The sequence below is a fragment of the Crocuta crocuta genome, unplaced genomic scaffold, assembly GCF_008692635.1.
Source record: "Crocuta crocuta isolate KB4526 unplaced genomic scaffold, BGI_CrCroc_1.0 scaffold141, whole genome shotgun sequence".
NCBI lineage: Eukaryota > Metazoa > Chordata > Mammalia > Carnivora > Hyaenidae > Crocuta > Crocuta crocuta.
In genome coordinates, this window is record NW_027527951.1 from 3,552,377 (window position 1) to 3,569,783 (window position 17,407).

Below are 17,407 nucleotides of genomic sequence, written 5' to 3' on the forward strand. Positions count from 1 at the left end.
TTCGGACCCCCATTTATTAGTAATGTGACCTGAGGCAAGTTACCTCATTTCTATAATCCTCACTTGCCCCATTGGCAAAGTGGTAAAAAACAAGATCCTTCTTATAGAGCTGTTGTGAGGATTTATGAGAAAATTTTTTTAAAAATGTCTTTGAAAATTATGAACTGTGAAAATATTAATTCCTCTTCATTCTTATTCCATAGACTCTACACCGGGGCTGTTTTAGCACTGCATCAGAGAACACCGCTGTGACAATATTAGTAGGCTTCCGTTCATTCTGAAGATATCAGCTGGGCCCATTTACTGATGAAGTTGTTTCTGTGGTAGGCTGTTTTTCCAAAGTAATGTGTGGAGTTGGATAACTACTGAATCGGATTACCTATAATGTTATTTCGTGAGCCCGTCCATATACGTAAGTACCGTATGGCCGTCTTCAGTAATAATAATTCAGGCCTCTCACATCCTTAAATTTGGGGAATACTTCCGGGCAAATACATTACCGGCTCAACTCTTCATTTCGCTTTTCAACAGATATAATTTAGTCTTTAAGGGCAAATATTCAGAATCTTCTCTGAGTAGAACCACGAGGAGGTGAATGAAGTTACCAGGAGTTACGAGAGGAAGGTTGCCTGAAGGGGCCTCAAAGTTACAGAGTTGAACAGAGATCATTACCCTGGAGATCAGGAATTCGCGCAGATATGGCACTCCTGCATTTATGTTTAATAATATGTTATTATAGTATTCTGAATATGACAGAAACAAGAAATATACTGTGCTACTTTCAAGCTATCTCAAATGTTAAGCTTTCTCTGAGTGCTAGAAGAGAAAAGTCACCAGACTTATTACTAGTTTACATTTTACTTTGAGACTTTTGCTCAAAGTAGTACTAGGGACTTTCTAGGCTTAAAATATTAGGAATGGGTGAATATAGCATCCTCATTCTTAGAGGGTTCGGAAAATGAATGATCTTATCTTGGCTTGAAAACTATAGAATAGAATATATTTTTAGCATAATAAATCTTTTCAATCCTTCCAAAAACTAGATCCATAGAAAGAGCTAACAGATGGAAGCCCATGTGCTGTTTTGTAACATGTCCAGGGTTTTAAAATTGGATAAATACTGAAACCCTGCAGGCGCAAATCTGTCCTTTCTCAAACAAAATCCTAGGAGATCAGGAGAGCTGCTCTAATCAAATATGCACATTAAAAAAAAACCTAGGAACTCCTGCCAACTTCTCTGCTAGGGCCATATGATAAATGGTCGTGGAGCACAGGCATTAATCCATTTCTTATTGATGGAAATATGCATAAGTACTTCTAAGATGCTTATTACTGTAACAATCCAAGCACTCAGGATATTAGACCAAATAGAAAATCATACTGCAATACTGTAAAAACTAGGTTAATTTCCCATATACTGACATCACATTATTTAACAAGACACTATAAGAATTTAAGGCCATGAACACATTTTGATTATGTTTTTTTAAATTGAATTATGGTTGACATATAATATGAATTTCAGTGGTACAACATAATGACTCAACAATTATGTTTAGTATGAAATGCTCACCAGAAGAAACATAGTTACCATCTATCATCATACGATGGGGAAGCAAGTAAATGTCCATCAATAGATGAATGAAAAAAGATGTGGTGTACACACACACACACACACACACACACACACACACACTGGAATATTACTCAGCGATAAAAAAGAATGAGATCTAGGCATCTGCAACAACACGGATGGGACCTAGAGGGCATTATTCTAAGCGACTGAGAAAGACAAGTGCCATCAGATTTCACTTATATGTGGAATCTCAAAAACAAGAAAAAATGAATGAAAAAATATACAAAAACAAAAATAGAAATAGACTTATAAATACAGAAAACCAACTGGTGGTCACTGGCAGAGGGGGATGGGTGAAATAGATAGAAGGGGGTTAAATAGATAGAAGAGGCACAAACTTCCAGGTATAAAATAAGCAAGTCACAGGAACAAAAAACATAGCACAGAGAATATAATCAATAATTTTGTAATAACTTTGACTATATTTTTTCAATAATCAATCCGTAAGCTGACTCCTCATGAGAGAATTAGTTAAAAATAAACTTGTATTTTTTGACCTTGTTCATCAGCCACACATTTCGTATTATTCCTTGTATTAACTATTTCTTTTTCTAAATGGTTGCAATCAAAAAGATATTTTGTTGAAGAAGGAACAATATCTATTGGATTTTGAATGCAAAGAAGAGAACATGAGGAAGAAATAAGGCCTTTTCTGATGCTTTATATCGCCAGTGTTTGGCACTGTAATCTATTTGTAAATAGCAAGTAGGTATTCATCAGTGTTTGCTGAATGACTGAGTGAATAAATAAATAAACAATTGGAGGTTAGTATCTCTTCACAATTCTTAAGTGCTGGGGTAGCAGTTGAAGATGTTTCCCTCATTTGTCTTTAATTTACTCATTTCTCCTAAGATCACGGTTGCAGAACTATTTGGTTGGAATTCTTTACCATTGTAGAGTATACAGGTTTAAAAGATCTCTATGATGTATTTTGACTTTTTTAAATGTTTACTTATTTGTTTTTGAAAAAGAGAGAGAGTGAGAGCGAGCAAGCATGAGCAGGGGAGGGGCAGAGAGAGAGAATCCCAAGCAGGGTCGCCGCCTTCAGAGCAGAGCTGGACAAGGGTCTTGAACTCAGGAACTGTGAGATCGTGACCCGGGCCAAAACCAAGAGTTGGACGCCCAACCCATTGTACTACCCAGGCGACCCTCTGTGATGTATGTTAAAGGGTAGATTTTGTTTCCTGGCTTAACATATTGCAACAACTACAAACACCTGTTTAAATGCTTTAGACACTTTAGCTACTGTTGGGATAACAATTTATTCATTTAATGACTACCAACATTTATATATGCCAGATGCAAGGGTTTCAAGGATGAACATGCCACATCCCTTCCGCTGAGAAGCTTAGCAGGAGTGGAGAGAACGTTAAGACTGCCATATGCATAGACCACTGCGTGGTGCTGACTTCCATGATGGGGGATACCCTGGATAACTCTTCTTGGATTAAGTTCAAGAAGCAGAAAAGCTTTGAAGAGCCTGAAGGATAAAATCACTATGTGTTCAGGGCAAAGGAATGGCCACATGAGAGAGCACAATGTGCCCAGAAAAAAGGACACACGGTGTGACGTGGCTGGCCTTGATTTCTGTCTGGGGGAAGGGGGTTGGGCTGAGACAGAGTGGGCAAGTGGTGGGTGATGAGGCTAGACTGGCAAGGAAAGATTAGAGCCAGGGATGAGGTACGGGGGAAGAGCCAACTACACCTGCCACAGCTGACAGCTTCACTTCTCCCATTAGTAGGGAAGGAACTGGGAAGGTAAACAGCCCAAGTGCAATATCAGTGACAATGCCTTGAATTTTCAAGGAAAAAGGAAAGAGGCCTGGGAATGCTAACGTTATTAGGTCAGCTCACACATGATTATTTAACGAATTCCCTGTGGAAAAAATCTCAATGAGGGAAATGACTTCTCAAGATACACCCAAGTTCCTTCTCTCCCTCTCCCTTGTCCTCCTGAGCCATCGGTATGTGTTCAGGTATGGAAAAAAAAATTACTATCATTCGGCTTCCCTCACTTTCAGCTGTCATACAAAGGTCAATCTTTCTCTGTTGAATCAGATGATATATTCTAAACCAAACCGATTCTTGGATTATCTGATGTTGTACATATTTAAGCCAAGTTCCCTTTGTTAAAGTGATCAGCTAACAGGGGACTCTAATAGCAACGCGCAAGTATGAAACAAATATGGCAGAGAATGAAAAAGCAAAAGCAACACAGCTATTTTTGTTGCTTACATTTCGCTGTCATAAATAGCACAGGAATTGTATAAAGGGAATAGTCAGCAACATATGCGGAAGTTATATCTGAGAGCCCTTTAATTCTTAGCGTTCAAAATTATTAACTAGTCAGATAAGGAAATTAATTACTTTCATCATGTTTTTTTTTTCTTGCAATATCATTTGCAGGGAAGAGACTCTGGGAGCCCTTTATTTCACCCCACCCCACTCATTCTTTATTTTCTTTAAAAAGAAAAATCTCCAAAGAAAGAAATTTACCATCCTCGGTAACCTAGATACACATTCTCAGGAAATATCTAAATTAATCTCTCATGCTTCAATTTAAACTTCTTTCCTTTTATCCTTTCCTCAGTGAAGTAAGGGAACAGCTGTCTGCAACCCTTTGTCATATGCTTGCAAACTATTCTTATCACCTCCCAAGTCTTCTCCTCTTTAAGTTGAATACTCCTTTTGCCTTTCCTTATTGTTCACAGATACCAGAAATTTTACACTGTTTTCACTTTTCTTAGGATAGGAAACTCCAAGTGTGGACCGGGTGTCCTAGGAGGATGTCTCCCACATGGCATCAAACTGGGGCACAGCTGATACGTAGTTTTTACTTTCTGTATTCCTACCGTGCAGACGTTAGAGTTAGATTCTTCTGACTCAGCTCTGACTAAAGTATCAATATCATAAATACTGGGAAAAGTGTAAGGAAAATTTGCACATGAGATTCCTAAACAAAATCCATGATCCTAGGGTCCTGATCAAAAGTGTAAAAAGGGTTGGCGTGTCTGGGTGGCTCAGTCAGTTAAGCGTCCGACTCTTGATTTCGGCTCAGGTCATGATCTCACGGTTGTGAGATCAAGCCCCGTGTCAGGCTCTGCACTAAAAATGGAGCCTGCTTGGGGACCTCTTCCTCTCCCTCTTTCTCTGCCCCTCCCCCGCTTGTATGCACACACACTCTCTCTTTACAAATAAAATAAACATTAAAAAACTTTTTTTAATGTTTTTTATTTATTTCTAGGAGAGAGAGAGACAGACAGCGTGAGCAGGGGAGGGTCAGAGAATGAGGGAGTCACAGACCGAAACAGGCTCCAGGCTCTGAGCTGGCAGTCAGCACAGAGCCCGACGCGGGGCTCGAACCCACGAACCGCGAGATCATGACCTAAGCGAAAGTCGGACGCTTAACCGACTAAGCCACCCAGGCGCTCCTAAAAAACTTTTAAAAATGAGTCAGCTACCTTATACCATATACAAAACTTAACTCAAGATGGATCAAGACCTAAAAACAAGAGCTAAAACTATAAAACCCTTAGAAGAAAACAGGGGAAGAGCTTTGTGACACTGGATTTGGTAATAAATTCTTAGGACACCAAAAACATTGACAACAAAAGAAAAAAATAGATGAGTTGGGCTACATCAAAATTAAAAGAAAACTTCTGTGTATCAAAGAACACTGTCAACAGATTGAAGACACTATCCATGGCACAGGAGAAAATATGTGTAAACCAATACAGGCATCCTTGCTTTCTTGCGCTTCATAGATACTGCGCTTTTTTACAAATGGAAGCTTTGTGGCAACCCTGAGTGAAGCGAGTCTATCAGCACCATTTTCCCAACAGCATTTGCTCACTTCATGTCTCTGTCACATTTTGATAATTCTCAAAATATTTAAAACTTTTTCATTATTACTCTATTTGTTATGATGATCTGTGATCAGTGATTATGACTCACTGAATGCTCAGAGTATGGTTAACATTTTTAATAACATATTTTTAAAGTATGGATATCAGTTTTTTAGACATAAGGCTGTGCACATTTAGTAAACTACGATACAGTGTAAACACAACTTTTATATACCCTGGGAAACCAAAAAATTCATTTGATTTGTTTTATTGTGATAGTCACTTGATTGCAGTTGTCTGGAACTGAATCTGCAATAGCTCCAAGGTATGCCTGTATCTGATAAGGGACTGACATTCAGAATGTATAAAGAACTCTTATAGGTCAACAACCACAAAAATAAAAAGAATCCAATTTAAAAATGGGCAAAGGGTTTGAACAGATATTTCTTCAAAGAAGACATACAAATAGCTGATAAGCACGTGAAAACATCACTAGTCATTAGGGAAATGAAATGAAAACTATAGTGAAATACTACTTTACACTCATCAGGATGGCTATCATATTAAAAATAAATAGAAAATAAATGAATGTGGAGAAATTGGAACTCTGTGCACTGTTGATGGGAATGTGAAATGGTGTGGCCACCATGGAAAACACCAGGAGGTACTATCATGAGTCCACAAAAAGTTAAAAATAGAATGACCATATGATCCACCAATTACACTTCTGGATATATGCCCAAAAGAAGTGAAAGCGGAGATTTAGATATTTGTACACCCATATTCATTGTAGCATTATTCACAATAGCCAGGAGGTGGGAGCATCCAAGATGTCCACTAATAGATAAATGGAGAAAGAAAATGTGGTATATAGATACAATGGAGTATTATTTGGCCTTAAAAAAGCTGAAATTTTGACACATGCTATAACATGGATTAGCTCTGGAGACAGTACACTAAGTGAAATCAGCCAGTCACAAAAGCGTAACTACTGTAGGATTCCACTTACATGACATGCAAAGTGTAGTCAAAGTCATAGACAGAAGGTAGAATGACGGTTGCCAGGAGCTGTCCGGGGCAGTATGGGGTACAGAGTTTCAATTCAGGAAGATGAAGAATTTCTGGAGGTGGATGGTGGCGATGGTTCCTCCACAGCGTTAATATACTTTTTGCCACAGTAACTGTACACTTAAAAGTAGTTAAAATGGTGAATTTTTATGTTACGCATATACTATCAGAATGGAAACAGGAGTCAGAGTGTAGGAGAGAGAGAAGGGTGGGTATGAGGGGGCTCACTGAGGAAGGCTTGCCCTGGATCTCCATCTTCTTTTCTCATCTCAGGGGGCCGCTATCTCTTTCACCTCAGGTCTAGTGGGGGATGGGCTGACTCTGCAACTGGGAAACCCAGGATTTCTGGAGAAGGGCAGACTCTCTGCTTTGGTCTTATGACTATAAACTGCTGCTCTGAGATGGGCACTTGCAGAGCTCTGACGGACAGAGGACGGGAGTGTGCCTATGATCCCAGTAGAGAGTTGTTGGGTTTTCTTAGAGACCACCCAGCAGGCCTGTCTCAGGGGCAAGAAGACCTCAGCAGCCATGCTCTGCAGGACACTACAGGATGTCTGGCAGATGAGGAAAGCCTAGGAAGTGACCAGCAGGTGACTGGGGGGGGAACCAGGGCACGGGACAGAAAGATCCATCAGAGGCCATCCAAAGACTCATGGGCACGTGGTGCAAGACAGTCAACTTTTAAACATCTTCCAGGCCAGGGAGCATGGAGCTGGTTTTCAGGGGCATAATTCAAGTAAGAACTCTTATTTCCTTGCCTCCCTACCCATCTGAGGGGTTGGACACAAGAATGGGGGGAAGCCAAGGTGGCCTAAAGCAAGCCAAGCCCAGAGAGCAGATTTAAGCAACTTTCTAAGTTTCAACTAATACCTTGGACTGTATACATTCAAGTGTCTCAATTAAGACTGTCCCGTGAAGCGGCTGGCTCTGAGTGAGCAGAAACGTTATGGCAGAAGAGGAATATCACTTCTATTGCATAGAGTTCAGGGGGCCAGCAGGAGACAAAAATGTAGCTGCATTCTGATCACTAACCATGACCAGCTACAAGAGGGAGGCTTCCTTAGGGTCCTTACAGAACCGGGGCAGGCTTCATGGAAAACCCCTAGAGGTGAAAGTCAAGTCAATGGCCCCCAAGGCAACATCTGGGTTTTCTTCTGGTCTTCCGTTTGTGTTCTCTGTGTTTGCTGTGATAATTTACTTCTTTGGGCCTCGGTTTCTTCAGTTGTAAAATGGAACTAATTATAATATCTGCCACCTTGATGTCTTTTGGAATTAAATGAGACAATGAGAGTAAGTGCTTAATACACGTGAGCTGTAATTATTATTATCAGTAGAAAAAGAATTACGGGTGTTTGCCTTTTGAGAATTTAGTCTCCAACAAAGAATATCACCTTCCTTTCTGAAATCCTAGAAACGTGCATTTGGCAAGGGGTTAGAAAGCCAGAGTATCAGGTGTCAGAGTCTCGACTCAACTTAACACAGATAGGTAGGGGGGCCCTACCACGAGCAAGGTCCTTTGCTGGACCCGTTTGGGGGATGGTGTCTGTGCAGACATTTCAGGAACAGTGGAGAACCTGCTTCTTTCTCTTTGGCTGGATTTGCTTCATAAAGCCTTTACCATGGCAACAGGGAAGCACTTGCAAAGAATTGCAGCTGACACTGTGAAAAATATCACCTGCTCTCAAGGTACTCGAAATTGCACAGCATGACTCATGATGGCTTTCTCTTTCTTGCTATCTGCTGGATCATAAATGCTGAGCAAATACAGGGTAGTAAAGAGGTTCCTAAGTTACAGAGATAACTTATGAGGGAGAAAGCGTGTTCATGAAAGCAGAGAGGAAGGATCTGCAAAATGACTTGCTCAGGATACGAGGGAGTGTTCCTGAAGTCAGCAAATATTTGCCACCTGCTTTTTGGGGCCAGGTACTGACTGATGTAGGCGCCTGGAGATTGGTGATGAACCAGGTGGACAGGCTGCCCTTCTCCAGCAAGGTTATGGGGGACTGGGGACAGTGGAACCCAGGCCATGCACACATAAATACATAAACCGGAAGTTATGCCACCCAAAGAGAGTCTTCAGGTGCTTGAGAAAATGGGGTGGTGGTACTGAGCTGAGATGTGAAAGCCAGGAAGGATATAGCACGTGGGAAGGCCATCCCGGTCACACAGAAGAGCTAGAGGTCAGAGAAGTTAAGAAAGTGTCTGAACTTGGAGGACCCTGCACTCAGTTCGGACCTTTTTCTAAGTTTGATAGAACATCACGAAAGAGTTTTAAACAGGGCAGTGATGTAATCTGATTTATAGTTCCTTCAGAAAGACCACTGTGGCTGCTATTGGAGATTGAATCCAGTAGCAGGTAGCAGCCAGGGGGGCAGGAGGGAAACAGGAAGAGATTGAATTAGTCGAATGATGAAGGATGGTGCTGGCTCTAGGGTGGTGGAGGTGGAAAGAAAGCAAGTGAGACGTTGAATGTGCTTGTGACTCTGCAAGCAACGCAGGAACACCCCATGCAACACTTACACAAACTGCCTGCGATACATAAGGAGTGAATATTGTCTCAAAGTCGTTCTCTACATTTTTATGTCTGTGTCTTGTCTTTGCAACTTGTCTCTCCCCATCATTTAATACATAGACACCAGGCACTTGCCATGTGTGTGGTGCTAGCCCTCCCCACCAGGGAACTCACCAGACTGGAGGGAACATAAGGCAAGTGCACAATTAACCAGCAGACAATACAGAATATGGCAAGTGCTGTAAAGGTATGAGTCTTGCTAAATGAGAAAGGGCAGGAGCCATAGGAGCACACAGCTGTTCCCGCAGCTGTGCCCTTTACAACGACCTGGGAAGTCCCCTCAGAATTTCATGGAGATGGAGGACGGTGACTCCATCAGATTGGCACATGGATTGGAATGAGGCAAAAATGGTGTAGACAGCCTGGTCAGCAGACAGGTGCAGTAGCCTCGGAGGAGATACTGTGCAGGGTAAGTGAGGATGAACACAGAGAGGAGGGGATGAATGTGAGATACATTTAGGAGGTGGAAACCACTTTAGCCACTGGACTTGGGAACTGACTAGATGGTAGGGGTGGTGGGCGGAGTGCTGAGCAAGAAACAAGAGATAAGGATGACTTACGTGACTTCCTTTCTCTTGCTTTTTCTTCCTTTCATTTTTGTTGTAAGAGCAACAAATTTTACTTTTGTTGTAAAGAGATATCCATGACTTCTTCTAAGAGGTACATTTCATGGGCTACATTTTACTGATCACTGTCTAGCTTTTCCAATTCCATGCAAGGTGGGGCTCAGTGTGTGTGTGTGTGCACGCACGCGCATGTGTGTGTGTTAAAGGAGTAATCAGTTTAGTGGAGTGTAGAAACTGACTTTGTATAGGTAAAAATACAGATCATTAGCTTTAAATTCTTTGACAGATTCTGATAATTCACAGTCACAAAAAACTTAAACTGCTGTATTATGTACTTACTATAGTCAACCCATGAACAACATAGGTTTGAACTGCATAGGTCCACTTAAATAAGTTTTTTTTTTTTAATACAATATAATACTATAAATGTATTTTCCTTATGATTTTCTTTTTTAAAACGTTCATTTATTTAGAGAGAGAGAGTGTGAGAGGGAGAGCGGCAGAGGGAGAGACAGAAAGAATCCCAAGTAGGCTCCACACTGAGTGCAGAACCCCATGTGGGGCTCGAACTCACAAACCGTGAGATCATGACCTGAGCTGAAATCAAGAGTCAGACGCGTAACCAACTGAGCCACCCAGGTGTCCCCTCCTTAACAACATTTTCTTTTCTTTAGCTTACATTATTATAAGCATACAGTATATAATATATAGAATATGTGTTAATTAGCTGTTGATGTTATCAGTAAGGCTTCCTGTCAACCATAAGCAGTTATTAATTAATTTGGGGGGGAGTCAAAAGTTATAGGCAGATTTTGACTACACAGGGGTTGGTGCCCCTAACCCCTGCATTGTTCAAGTGTAATCTATATTATCTCAGCTTCAGGGTAGAACCTGAGGTTCAGAGCAGCTAAATATCATACAAGGTCACCTGGCTGTAAGGGGTTGAAGCCAGGACTTCAACTTTAGGTCTTTATATCTAAATGTGTTTCCCCCCCACCCACAAACAAGCATTTGCAAATGTTAATAAATACTACATATTTATTTAGTAGTTTTAAAAAGCAGATGAAAAAATTTCACAGAAAAGCTCAGCAGTCTTTAATAGCACCCCTCATGGGTACACAGGGACCAGGATGATGGGTCTTGGCACCAGATAACAATGGGAAGAGGAGGGGTCAATGACTATTCAGGGTTAAAAGCAAGTCATAACAAGACAAAGTGATTAACCTCTTCTTTATCTTGTCTGTTAGCAAATCTTGTCTTTAGAGAAATGAAAATTGAAGAAGAAAATATAATCCTAATTCATTGGATAAGAGCATTTAAATCTGTAGGCAAAGAATGCTAGAACATGCTAAAGAATATCATAATGAAACCTCAGTAGATTATAATTCTTTTCAAGGAGATTAGAACATTTGGTTTGTAGGGTGAGAATGAATAAGAACGGAAACAAGCCTGGACTTTGTAGCAGGAGAGTCTCAAAGGAAAGATACAATGTTAAGAAGAAAGTAACATAACCAATGAGCTTAAGGAAAATAGGATGTTCTGTCTGAATAAATCAGAATGAGTGAAGTGAAAGATTGCTACAAAATGATCTGACAAAAAAAAAAAAGATTGGACGGAGGGAATCAAAAGTGAGGTAATAAGTTTGGAGAGGATAAGCTGAACAGTTTTGAAAGCTTCAAGAAGTAAAGAAAATAATTTAATTGGGGGGACAGAATTAGAATTAGTCACAAAATTCACAATGATGCTGTTTCACAAAGTAAAGGAATTGAAAATTTCAAGGGAAACTACCACAGAGCAGAAACAAATCATAGGTCAGACCCAGGCTAGGATTTCTACTAGAATTTTGCAACAGAGAGACAGATAAAGGCAACGCGATTACTTGCAAATTCTGTGTTTGTTTTGAAGTCTGGAATTGAAAATCCCACCCTGAACATGCTTGAGGAGTTCACCTGGAAGTCCTGCCTGTTTGGAGAAATTCACTGTGCAAATGAATCGGAAAGGAGTTTATGGAATAAACATATTATTCAGGGATTTGTGAATAATAAGCTATTTATTCAAAAGATATCATTTATTATGACAAAATTATTTGTAATAAAAAGATGCATAAGGCAGTTATTGCCGGGGGCTTACAATCTAGAGAAAAATGTATTTGTGAGAAAAGTTAACTGTAGAGGCCATTTTTAGGCCACAGGCTTGAGCACTGGAGACCTGAGCAAGGCCAAAGGGCCCACAGTGACCATCGAGCTGATGCAAACAGGCTCACTAAGTGACCGACCTCAAAACAGCCATCGATCCTAACTGACCAATGGGCTTACAACCAGGCACAGTTCCTAAGGTTACCGAAAGAGGGAAAATCCCATACATTCCCATACTTCCTCACTCCACCCTGTAATGATAGCCCCTCATCACTGCCCTCATGACGGACAGCTTCTGCTTCGCTGCCCTGCCCACTGCTCCTTACAGTGTACAGTGTATTCACTAAACTTCTATCTCCTTGTTGTGTCTTGGGTGAATTCTTTCACCACCCCGGCCGCTGGCCCCCGTCCAACCAGAGTGCACCACAGTAACCATGTCAAGTAACCACAAAACACGCCAACTGTGTGGAATAAACAGCGAGGCTCCGTGTGGTTCAGAGAGCCTGAGAGCTCAAGGAGGGTCCGTGTTGGAGGAGGAGGGCTTTGCAGTGGGCCGAAGGGGGAGCAGTATTGGGCGAGTAGGGAAGGGCGTCAGGGGGCTACCGCAAGATGGGAATGTGTCCTGAATCAAAGTGTGCAGGCCACATGTAAGCCCTACTTTGGGAGCCAGGAAAGCACCAGCCTGCTGGAATGGAGGCTTCTTGTAGGATGATAAGAAGACAAATGCATTATCGTCAATATAGCAGGGGCTGGATATTAGACCAGGTTTAGACTTTATTTGGCAGCAATGGAGAAGCACTGAAAATGTCACAACAGGGGTATAAATGGATGCGAATAATTTGAAGCCCTATGCAGGGTAGCTTGGGAGGGAAGAGCTTGGTGGCTCGCACCACTGAGGAGGGCATTACAGTAATTCCGGTGAGGACAATAATAAAAAGAGCAGCTAGAATTTATTTAGGGCTTACTATGTGCCACCTATCATTGCTTTGCATACATTATCTCACTTAATTCTCTCAGTATCCTTAAGGGAATGAGGTTATTCCTATTGATAGATCCCATGTAATAGAGACAATTAGGAACACACCCGGGACAATCAGTCCCACAAAAGTAGGGTTATTCAACTTGCTGCAACAAGGGAGAGCCTACCCCATGGGAAGTCATGGAGAGTCTTGGGAAGAGGGAGTAGGCAGAGGCTTTTGGCAGTTTGGTGTGGCTGTAAATAACAGTGAGGAGGAGCTAAGGACTGGAAGTCATTCCTGTTCTGTTGCCTGGCAGTTGCCGCCATGAAGTGAGGGTAGTTCAGCAATTGGGTATCTCAGGAATCTTTTCTCAGGAACAAAGTGGGGCTGGGGAAGTTGTTGATACGAGAGCAATCACTATTCCAAAGAAAGAAGGCAAGACATTTTGTGGCTGTAGCTGACCTCGGAAGAATCATTGTTTTGTGTTGGCTTTGTCCGTGACTTTGTCTGTTATTACAGCCCGAGAGTTACCAGGGTGAGTCTTACTTTCTCCTCCTGGATTTTGCTCTCACACTATTCTAGAGCTGGGGAATCTGAGACACACAAGAATGGTTCCATGCTGCTGCTGAGGCGTAGAGCCTGCATTTGAACCTGCAGTTGTTTAGGTGTGAGATTGGGAGGCTCTAAACTGGAAGATAAGATGGAAATGAAGTGAGCCATGAATGAAAGCACTGACGACCTTGGTGATTAAATGTGAGCGATGAAAGGGAAGTCACTAAGCACACTGTCTCTTGGTACACTGTTAGGTGTACTGTGGAGCACATCAGGAGGGGTAGAAGAGGAAGAATTTTATTTTAGGCTAATGAAGGGAAATGTACAGCCTAAAGATCAGCATAAGATTAAGAAAGTAAAGCAGATAGTTTCAAAAAAACCATCATAAAATATGTTCACGCAATATCAATTCATTTGAAAGCTTACATCATTATTACCTAAAAGATTTTTCCACCCACTTGACACAGCACAATGTTAGTTCATATCACTTTGTCCTTAAAATAGAGATGTGTGAAGGAGGTATGACTATGCATTTTGCAGATAACCCCAGGAAGTTCAAGTGACATTCTCAAGGTCACAGAGCACGTCAAGGGGGGGAGGGGAATGAGGGTTGCTACCTGTGTATAACTATTCCAAACCAGATTCTCTCCTAAGGTATAAGAAGTATTGGACCTGGTGTGAGTCTTGATGTATCTTAGTAGGAGTAACAGATTTAAATTTAGCAAGTTGATTGTCAGGAAAAAAAATCTTGACATTATTAAAGAAGTTATATAATATTTTTGTGGCATACCAGGATGGTAAGCCATGGTATTTAATTTTTTTTTTCATTTTTCTTAAAGGATAATAAATTTCCCTTGCCTACAAATAGAATAATGGCAAAATTTTTTCTCACTTTGAGTTAGAAAAAGCAGCACACTTTAACAATGAAATTCAAAGGCTATGAATCTGGCATTAAGTTATAGGCCATTAACTATTGGGTAAAGTTGTACATATCCATCAAATCCCTCCTTTTACACACTTCTACATTTGTAAAATAACAGTATTGTTAGTCAGTCCTTCTTCTCAGACTAAACTTTCACATTTGGTGCTGGGGGAGACATCCATGATGTTGACAAAACATTTTATTGGTACACAGTTTAATATAACCTTTTTAAATTTTTAAAAACAAAGTTGAATTAAAAACATAATAGAGAATGTGCACAAAAATATCTCCACTAGTACTACTATGAGAAAATGTAAATATTTCTATGAGGAGAGAATTATGAGACAGTCTAACTGTCTTCATTTTTATTTATTTATTTATTTTTAAGTTTATTTATTTTGAGAGGCAGCAAGAGAGTGCAAACAGGAGAGGGCAGAGAGACAGGGAGAGAGAGAGAATCCCAAGCAGGATCTGCATTGTTAGAGTGGAGCTCGATGTAGGGCTTGAGTTCAAAAACCATGAGATCATGACCTGAGCCGAAACCAAGAGTTGGACGCTTAACCAACTGAGCCACCCAGGTGCCCCATGTCTTCACTTTTAACAGTTCTTGAAGAATCCCCAATAAAATTGGCTGGTGCCGTTGCTAACAATAAACCCAGCAGAAAGGCTGAGAGCGGGACAGTAGGTTTGGTTAAGTCATCGTTATGCCTAAGAGAAATAATTCTCTGGGTTTTTGTTGAGATATTTACTGAAAGAAATGTGACTGCTCTAGATCTAGAGTGGCTATTGCAGAATCCAACAAGGCAAGGTGCACAGCAAAGGCCTTAGAAATCTGACCCATTGCCCTGAAAGAATTTGAGAAATGATGCCGTTTTGCTTTTCATAAGATCAGAAACTCTTCACACCAAAATTGGAGATACTATTGAGTCAAAAGTTTGATTACTCAGCTTGTTCCAAAGACATTATAGAAAAATCAATGACTATTTGGGGTGTTCTATCACATCTTCTAAGGATATCTTTTAAACTGTTTTCAGTTTCTACGGGCTAGGTGTCCATGAACCTGCCTGGTGAGGGGGAACATTGGGAGAGAGGAGGGCAAGGCTATTTTAAGCACCGCTTGCCACAGTCCTCACCAAGGCTTTGCCCTATGAATCACAGTTTGCTACAGAAATTCAAAACCATTGAGAAGTTGTCATAAGCAGAAACTCTTATTCGTTCAAAATGCTTTAGAGCCTTCTCCAGAGATCATGTTTTTCTTCCCTCTTGGAAGATTATTTTTCTACAGGCTGTGTCTTCCTTCAGGATCTTGCACACCAGGATGTAGAAATGTGCTTAGGAATTCTCTCGCTTTGGATATTTGCAGAATTCATTGACCTCTTCACCGTAGCCAGGGCTGGGGGTAGAAAAACCCTCCACGGACATCCAAGGTCCTGGACCTTTTCCCTGTGAAAGCACCAGCAATGGAGGCCCACCATCGAGCTGGTTCATTTACCATGGGGAAAGGAGCAAGTAATGTATTTCATTTCATTTCTTCCTTAGGAGGAGTGTAAAAAATAAACATGTTCCTACGATCCGTCATGGAAGAACTCCATTAACAAGGATCAAGAGTTGTGGGTTTAGGGTGAACTTGGTAGGGGATTCCCTAAGGAAAGGGCATTATTCATGAATTTCTATTGTGAAACTATCAAAATGTTCAGCACATCTATACAGTCTGATTAAACAGTTTCGGAGCACATTTCCATTTAATTCATCTGCTGCCAGGCTACTTGAGAAATTGCTGTATTTTGTGCATATTTTGGACTAACTGCTTCAAAACCTTGACAATATGTTTAGTTTGCATAAATCAGGCAAAACATATTTTGTTTTGTTCAGCATGCTCTGAACTTTCACAGTTATTTCATTATCTGTTCAGATGGTCCCTCAGCCTTGCTTCAACTGAAAGGGAAATTGTAAATGTTGTTAAAATAAAACCCAGCTGATGCACTGGCAGCTGTGCCAATTTGCAATGGACCTGGGTTCAGGGATCTAGCTGAAATCCAAGAAGCTTATCTTCACTAACTTCCCATGGTGATAAGCATTACTACTCACATTCTGCAGAAATCTGTCCAATCTTCCCTCTTTAAGGAAATCTGTTTTCATTTCAGGAGGGATCTATCTTCCATTCCTGGTCTCATGCATCACTGCTTGTAAGATTTTTCCCCTTGGAAAAATTTTCTAGAATCTGTCCTATGTATGGTGATATAATTTTGAGTCAATTATGACAGCTTTATCTTTCCTATTTTCTCTCTTCTCCCATGACTGTCTTTTACAGTTAATTCAAAATAACTGTATTCAATATTTTTTTTCTTTTCTATTATGTCTGTTTCTCCATCCCCTCATGTGATTCTCAGAAACTTTTCATATTAAGGTTTTCATTCAGGGTTTGTTTTTAGAGTTTTAGAAAATTCTTTATGCCCTCTCCTGACCTTCCTCAAGGATAAAGGTGGGCTGTTAATTTTCTCTCCCACTCTCTGAAATCCTTCATGGAGAAGTTTCTTTGTGGACAAGAAATTTAGGATAATGGGACCAGATCTCAACCTTCTCCTTCAGTATGAAACATAAGCTATGAAAGATAAGATTTGGGGATTCGTCAATAAAAAACAAAGGGAAGTGTTAACTAGGGTACAGTCCCCATTTGTTTTGTTCATTCATTCATTCATATATTTAAGGCACATTCATTGAGTGGTTCAGGTGCTGTGGCAAGCAGTGGAGGTACAGATGGAGGACAGCGAACAGCCAAAGGTTCCTGCGTTTTCTGAGTGTATAGCATGGGGGCGGGGGGTGAGGAAGACAAACAAACAGTTCTAACACTGATAAGTGCACGGAAGGAGAAAGTACACGTTATTATTTTATATTTAATACTTCATCTTTAAGAATTAATAGGAAGAGATAAAACAGGATTTTCCTATCTTTTTAGCTCATATGTCTGAGTACATTTTGGGGATAGTTTGCACTAAAAAATTAAAATATCCATCAGAAACCATTTCAGAACATTCCAACTCCTCTCTGCCTGTGTCTCGTTCATTTCCATTTTCTTTGTCCCTCAGTATAAAAGAAGGTTGCATTCAGTATTTGTTTCAATGGGTAGAGCTGACTTTTACCTGGGGAGATTTT

At 40.6% G+C, this 17,407-nt stretch overlaps 1 protein-coding gene across 1 annotated transcript in view; it reads right to left on the reverse strand.

Annotated features, from left to right (window-relative positions):
• KCNB2 (potassium voltage-gated channel subfamily B member 2) overlaps positions 1-17,407 on the reverse strand; it is a 358,595-nt gene that overhangs the window by 94,701 nt on the left and 246,487 nt on the right. The window lies entirely within an intron of this gene.